Genomic DNA, 7,500 nt, shown 5'->3' on the forward strand with positions numbered 1-7,500 from the left:
CCACGACCTTCGGGTTAGATCACCGCTGCAGCAGTAGGGCTAACGCTCACATGGCTCGTATGGGGGTAGAAACTTAGCACTTCACATTACACTCTAATTAGTTAATTCTATTTTTAGAATACTTCGCTAACATTGTATGGCGTGAACGATATGGAATAATCGCGAAAGACCGTCATATGATAGGGCAAAGTTCTATTTTGAGGTGACGTTTTCTTCAACGTCGCCGTCGTAGGTCTTTAAGTCCCGAATCTCTCTAATATAATTTTAGACAAGGTTCTCGGTAGCTATCGTCGTCGTCGTCCTTTCGTAGGCTCCCGACTGTTGCACGCATAGTCCGTGCTGCTTGTGCATTACGCCTGCTGTGTCCGCCCCAGTCTCGTCCCCAGAGTCCGCTTTTGTTTTGGTCAGCACCAACAACACGGACTCTGGCCATTTCCAATTTATGCGCAGTAGTAGTAAAGGTCCATTTTTGTAACCGTTGACAACCACTGTTGTTTCAAAGTTCTGAGCGTACAACAAGCCGGAAGTCCGTGATTTGCGGACTTCCTGCCTTGGAAGTGGTAAGAGTTTGGCAAGAGTCCGTGTTCGTGGTGCTGCCCAAAAAAACAGCGGACTCAGGGGACGAGATTGTGTCCTTTCCTGATAAGACATCCTCGTTCCCAGGGTCCTCTCTCTTCTTCCCTCGAGAAAGTACAGTGGTGACGCAAGTATGCGCTCAACTGGCAGAGCGTTTTGATCATTGGTATCTTTCGGTTAGAACAAAGAACATTTACATGTATACTGCGAAATGGATGGGAATTTACGTGTCTCTGCCCCGCCCACTTTCGCTTGTAAATAGTTCACATTCTTAAGTGGTATTGGCAGAACTGAGCGCATATGGAAGGCTCTATAATCGTGAACTAGACCCTCCCTGAGGGTGCACTGGGTTGCCTGTGATACGTGCAGCGTTCCAGACAATTTTTTTCAAGTTGGGGGGGTCATTAAGACCATTTAAGGGGTCACCCAGAAGTCATACCAGCAGAGGCCCTTTGGCTCACAGGTTCTCACACGTTCGTACGACGAAAAAAATCTGTCCTTGCGTAATATGTAGCTCTAACAGTGCACAATATTGTTTTGGTATTGTCTATCATTGTAGTGCCATGGTAGGAGCCTTGGGTAAATAGCCTGAGAAGACATGTGGTTACTAGCAAATAACTGAACCCAGAAAGATTGAAGAAAATAAATGGGAAGTGAGAAACATTGGCTTCTGGGCTGACATGTTGATAAACTTCTTTTCACCACAAGTTTAAGCGTGCCCTCTGAGATCTGACAGCTTTGTAATACTAAAGTTTACTAAAGTTTACTAAAGTTACTCCCTCTCCGGCGGGATTAGTGTCTGGATGGGTGACCAAAAACATATACGCCTTCGTAAAACAGAAGCATTGGACCGAAAATACTGTTAACGCTAACAAATGCGAACTTAGCAAGGTACAGATTTTGTTAGCTTGCTTTATGCAAAAACAAATATTGATGCAAAAGTAAATAAATATTGATACACAGTTTTCAGAAAGAGCAGAAGGAAGTTTCCAGGACGGTCGCTCGAGAGTAACATATTTACGACATGAAAACAACATTAATTTTGAACCGTGAATATAGAATATAAATCGCAAAATCGAAAGTGACATCGCCGGAATTCAGCGGGCGCCGTGATTAAGGGCGCGTTCGATTGACCCTATTCCGGAATAAGAATACGTGGAGTGATGATTAAAACGGTATGTTTGGCGCGTTTCGAAGCAGCAAGGACAACAAAAATATGTTTAAAATAGCATTTTAGCGGATGTTTGACAATTTTTATGTGAATCACCGTAAAAACGAAGGATTTCTACCTTATATTCCATGCATTCTTATTCCGGAATACGGTCAATCGAACGCACCCTAAGTTACCGCGGCATGGTTAATTGCCAAACAGTGAAGCATCTGTGTCAAATGATGGCAAGACACCGGGTTTTCGTAAGTTTCTTTTTCTGTCAAGTGTTATAAAGTTTGACAATAAATGAGCGAATTCAAAACAAAGATCACAATCGCCCACCATTGTTTCCTCAAAGTCAAAAATTTACTCTCCAAGACGAGGTTATTTATCACCAGGTAATTCCATTATTTTGGAAATAGCAGCTACTTTATTATTCACCGACGTCACAATTTTTTGCTGATTTTGGGGCTCATTTTGTTGAAACTCAAGCACGCTTCCAACAGACCTGTTTATTTTCATGAAACCTTTCCTGCTTACAGAGTTATACTAAAAATATCCTCCCGTATCATGTTTCAACCTTAAGCTCGAAAATTCAATACACAACATGATATTATAATTCACAAAGGCAGAAAACATCACAGAATCCTTTTGCAGCGAAACATTTTATTGAAACAAACAACATAAGATGCACTAAAACGCCATTCGCGTTGCAATGACTTTCCATTGCTGGTTAACAAGAATAACAAACTCACGAGGCAGAATGTATATTTATATTTAATTAAGTTAGCACAACACAAAAACGCTAACCTCATTTTGACACGAAAATGCTTTACTATTGCCATAAAAACTATCCAGTTAAGCTCGCATATTATAAAACATGATGAATTCATAAAGGCCACCTTTTCCAGCGAACAATTTTTTGAAACAAACAACATATTTGCTATTAGAGGCGAAAACCTCTTCCTATTTCATTGCGTGCGTGAAGACAAGAAACTCAATAGTGTCAAATTACCATGTACTTCAGGTTCAAACTCTTTCCTGAAGAACATTTTCCTTGAATAACAAGAAAATGCTTTACTATTGCCATAAAAACTATCCAGCCACACATATAATAAAACATGATGAATTCATAAAGGCCACCTTTTCCAGCGAACATTTTTTTGAAACAAACAACATATTTGCTATTATTGCGTGCGTGAAGAGAAAAAACTCAATCGTGTCAAATATGCGCAATATCACAACAAACTAAAATTTCAGGATCAAACCGTTTCCATGAAGAACCGTTTCCTTGAATAATGAAGCACAAAATAGACGACAAGCTTTCTTTCAAATAATTCTTGGCTGTCACATTACCTGAAGACTGTGCAGAGTTGATCACAGATCCACTTAAGGTGTTCAATACGTTCTCTGTCTTTGTTGAACCCATAAGTTACCAGAGAATTTTCCATTTGGTTTCAGTGTTCTACATAACAGCACACTTGGTAAATATTATTTTAGAAATGCAGCTCACTTTGATTTCTGATCGACGGGCGACAGATTGTTGTCGAAGTCCATTACTCGTCGCTTTTGAGATTCCAGGTGTTGGTTTTCACCGCCTGCGTAGTTTATCCAACTGACTTGTTTAAGGATCCAGTAAAACGGCATTCGCGTTACATGACTTTCGACGCCATTGCAGGCTAAGTTAATTATTCTACTGTGTCCACCAGAGAAATCTACGCAGTTCGACTACCGTCTCGATCCTAAGAAAATGCGCGCAGAAGGCTCTATGCACAAAGATACCACTTACCAGGGAAGTGACAGGCAAGACTTTTACCGACACGGAAGAAAAAAAAAATAACACCGAACAAATGCCCTCCATTTCTAGACTGGGTTTGCCATACGGCAACCCAGTAAAAAGCTTTCGAAGGAGACTTGAGAAGAAGATTATACTAGACATTATCGGAAAAAAGAGGAGACTTCACCACAGGTTTCTTCATGGGAAGTTTTTTTGCGATTGCCAAAGAAAACAGAGATAAATTTTGAAAACGTGCTTTCCATTGTTGCGGTCGTTGTAGTGCACCAGTTAAGGCGACTTAAGACGACTTTAGGCGACTTTAGGTCCCAGAGTAGGCCTAGTTAACCCCGTGGGAAAGAAATTTCATCAAAATGTTTAACGAAATTGGGCGGCGCAGTGACTCGGTAATTCGAGTCCATTCCACAGATTGATGGTTTTCGTAGGAACAGGTTCATGCCTCTGTGTGGATGCTTTCCATTAAGCCAAAATTTTCGGAAATTTCGGGCTGAAGTCAAATGCAAAGATCCGTTTCAGTTCGGTCCGACCGGAATATTTGGAACCACCTCTGGAGGGGGTTCTCTTTGACCGGTCGATCCGGTCCAACCGAAACATGTCGTTCCATTTGCAAAAATTATCCCAGTCCCATTTTACTGTGAAGTAGCCGAAATTTCGGTCGAAACGTAAATGGAACGCTTCAGTCCGGTTGGAAATTGACTTTTGATGAAAAGTATTGTTCCTTTTTTCCTTGGTGAGTTCCACTGGTCTCGGACCTGATGGTCAGGCATCCTGTATGTTACTTGCGCTGCTAGAGGAAACAAACCCTTAAAGGCGAGGATGCTATTTTAGTGCCAGAAATGCACGAGCTTCCCGTGCATCTCACACATCTTTGTCGGTGTGGCTGTGCTTCACACGCTTCTTCAGTGCCTTTAACTGTTGCAAGAAGGAGAAGACGTTTATTTAGACACGATAATGATTAAAGCTACAGTAGCAAGCTTGTGGGATCGTGTGTAAATTAAGGAAATCAATTAACTGTAAAAAATGAAAATGAAAATGAAACAGCTAACATCAAATATGTACAGTATCTACACTATCTACAACATGAAATGCCCAATTTTAGGTATCTAATTAAAGCCAGCCGCACACTTAGCGAAAATAGCGCGTCGTCGTTGTGCGGAATTAATTTTTATTCTCATTTGCCGCTACGGAAATAGCGCTCAATATCAAACATGTTTGACATTTTCTTCGCCGCGAACGCTGATTTCTGACTAAATTTTCACCTCGTGTGCGGACACTAAACGGACTTAGCGCTGGTGACGATAACCTCTTGTCGTTATTACGCATGTCACTTCAGGATAAAAAGCACAGTTGGTGATGATGAATCAGTTTAAGTGGGTCGGTCAGGAGTAATGCAATATACTTTATCCTTTCGAGACTGAGTTCATGAAAATGTCTTGACTCTCACTGAATCAATTTTCAAGCGGTTCAGTCAATGACTGTACTGTCGTAAAATCCAAAAGCATTGAGCTTAAGAAATTGAGGTTCTCGGTGACAAATAAATCCTAGACGATGGCTTTCACACTTCTTGTAAGCCACACAATAACAGCGCTACAATGTAGGTGTGCGGGGAACAACACCATCGTGCAGCCGGCTTAAAGGAGCGAAGACTGATAGTTACGTTTACACCTGTTTGATTCTCGCATCGCCTATCAGTGGCGTTGTTCTATGAAGCCTTTCTCAAACGGCGAAGGTGAAATACACGCGACGATTTGCTGACGTTGTCGCGGGCGTCGGATTTTATTAAGCAGGGAGCTACATTCATTTCCAAAGAATTTCTGAACTCAAGAATTTCGAGGATGACGTCTAGCAGACCAGTGTTACACACGAAAGTTTTAAGTCCGCCACAGACTGACTAAATAAGACATGCACAGTCCAAACACTCCCTCCATAGCTTGCGTGCATACCCGCGAATTTAGTCAGTCTGTGGCGGTCAGTCTATCACTAAGGAATTAAAACTTTCGTGTGTAACACTGGTCTGTTAGAAGTCCGCCTCGAAATTCTTGAGTTCAGACGTTGCTTGGAAATGAATGTAGCTCTCTGCAGTGTTCTCTTATAATTTTCCTCTTTTTTAAACCTGTTTGTTTTTGAATTTATTCTTTGCTGCGGCACTGTATATATAAAGATGTATATATATTGTTTACTTTTCTACTTGTTATGTTGATATCTTAATGGCTACTTTTTATTTTATTTCATTCTTATCTTATTCAAATTTGCGACGTAGCGCCATTGCGAGACAAGTTGCACGAATCATTGCACAATGTAACATACCGCAACGGCCAAAAACATTGCGAGAACAGTTGCAGAAACCTTTGCGGAAATTAGAATCGAGTTCTACCTTATTACATGAAACTTTCGCGACACGTTAATTTCGCGATTTTGAGGTTCGCATATTTCGCGACACCTTGATTTTGCGAAAATTTTGCATTTTGACTCACTTTAATTTCGCGTTTTTGAGTGAGGCATACTCAAGGAGCCAGTAAATGGCCGTTTTTATGCTAGAGACGTTAAAGTCGTCTGAGACGTTAAAGTCGTCTCAAGACGACTTTAACGTCTAGTATAAAAACGAGAAATAAGACAGACGCATTTAACGTCTGACGACTTTAACGTCTTGTTTTAAGTGCGTCGTTGAGACGCACGTAAGAGACGACTTTAACGTCTCAGACGTTAAATGCGTCTAGTATGAAAACGGGACGCCCGAACTTGGACGCATTTAGCCCTGAGTCCTTTCCTTTGTTAATCTGCACTTCGTTCCTTCCTTGCTCTCTTGGTCGACAAGACAAACAAGCCATGTGCCGAGCTTAAATCTAGTTCCTCGTCCATCGGCAGAAAATGCTGATTTCTAGACTGATTTCTGTCACAAAAAAATATTTGCATCTGTCCTTCCAGGCGACGTCGAGACATAAATTTGAGAAGCTGCAATTCCGCCACGTTTATTTGCTCATATATTCGCGAGTTAACGTTTATTTGGTGCCGATTTTGCTCGTGCTCAGTGCTTTCCGATAATAGAACCTAGTCATTTTTTTTAGAAAAATCTTGTTTTTGTCCGTTTGTTTGTCTACTTTTATGCGTCCCGTTTTTATACCAGACGGCTTTAACGTCTCAGACGTCAAATGCGTCTTGACGACTTTAACGTCTCTAGCATAAAAACGGCCAATGGACAGTTTGAGGATTGTACAAAAGAAGTGCTACCTTGAGTGGGGACGGAAAGCAGTAGCGATGGAAAGGACCAGAACATTACCACAGAATAGCTCAAAATGATTGTTGTAAACGTGTGTAATAAAGTCGCTGTTTTAGTTACTGACATAATGAGAGTCAATTAATTTTCGCGTCATGTTATTTTCGCGACATTTAATTTTCGCGTCACTTAAATTTCGCGATTTATTTGAATTCGTGAAATTAACGTGTCGCGAAACTTTCATGTAATAAGGTACTTTCCGCAACGATTGCAACGTATTTTTTAAGCATTGCAGTGTAAAATCTGTCCTGCAGCTTGTCTCGCAACGATTTGCGGCACCAGCCAATGAAAATGTTCCTTTAACATCATGTAATCATCGAAACGAGACGAGTTGTATTTAACCTTTTTATATTTAAATTTTCTATTTGTTGTTGTCTTATGAGACTTAAAAAAACATGACGCGAGCACTCTTGAGGTTCGTGACGACGAGATCATTGGCGTACCGCCACAACTTCCTCCGGATCCCGTAGTAGCTTGTTCCAGGCTCCAAGATAGTCGGAAAAGAGAAAAAAAAATGTGTGCGAAAAATGAGCCAAGCCCCCACTCGCTTTTCACACGCAGTTGTTTTCGTTTTTCCGACTAACTGGGAGCTCGGAACAGGCTAATCCCGTACGTGCTTTCCTCTTTACGGATGAGCAAATAGTTGGGTTGTTTGGATAAAGGGCCTGTATTGCGCTACGGAAAAAGCGATTCATTACTTTCAGA

General features: G+C 41.1%; 1 protein-coding gene across 1 annotated transcript in view; it reads left to right on the top strand.

Moving 5' to 3' along the window:
• LOC138056856 (stabilin-2-like) overlaps positions 1 to 7,500 on the top strand; it is a 124,416-nt gene that overhangs the window by 2,923 nt on the left and 113,993 nt on the right. The gene's annotated exons all lie outside the window — the stretch shown is intronic.

Source organism: Montipora capricornis, chromosome 7 (genome assembly GCF_036669925.1).
Source record: "Montipora capricornis isolate CH-2021 chromosome 7, ASM3666992v2, whole genome shotgun sequence".
NCBI lineage: Eukaryota > Metazoa > Cnidaria > Anthozoa > Scleractinia > Acroporidae > Montipora > Montipora capricornis.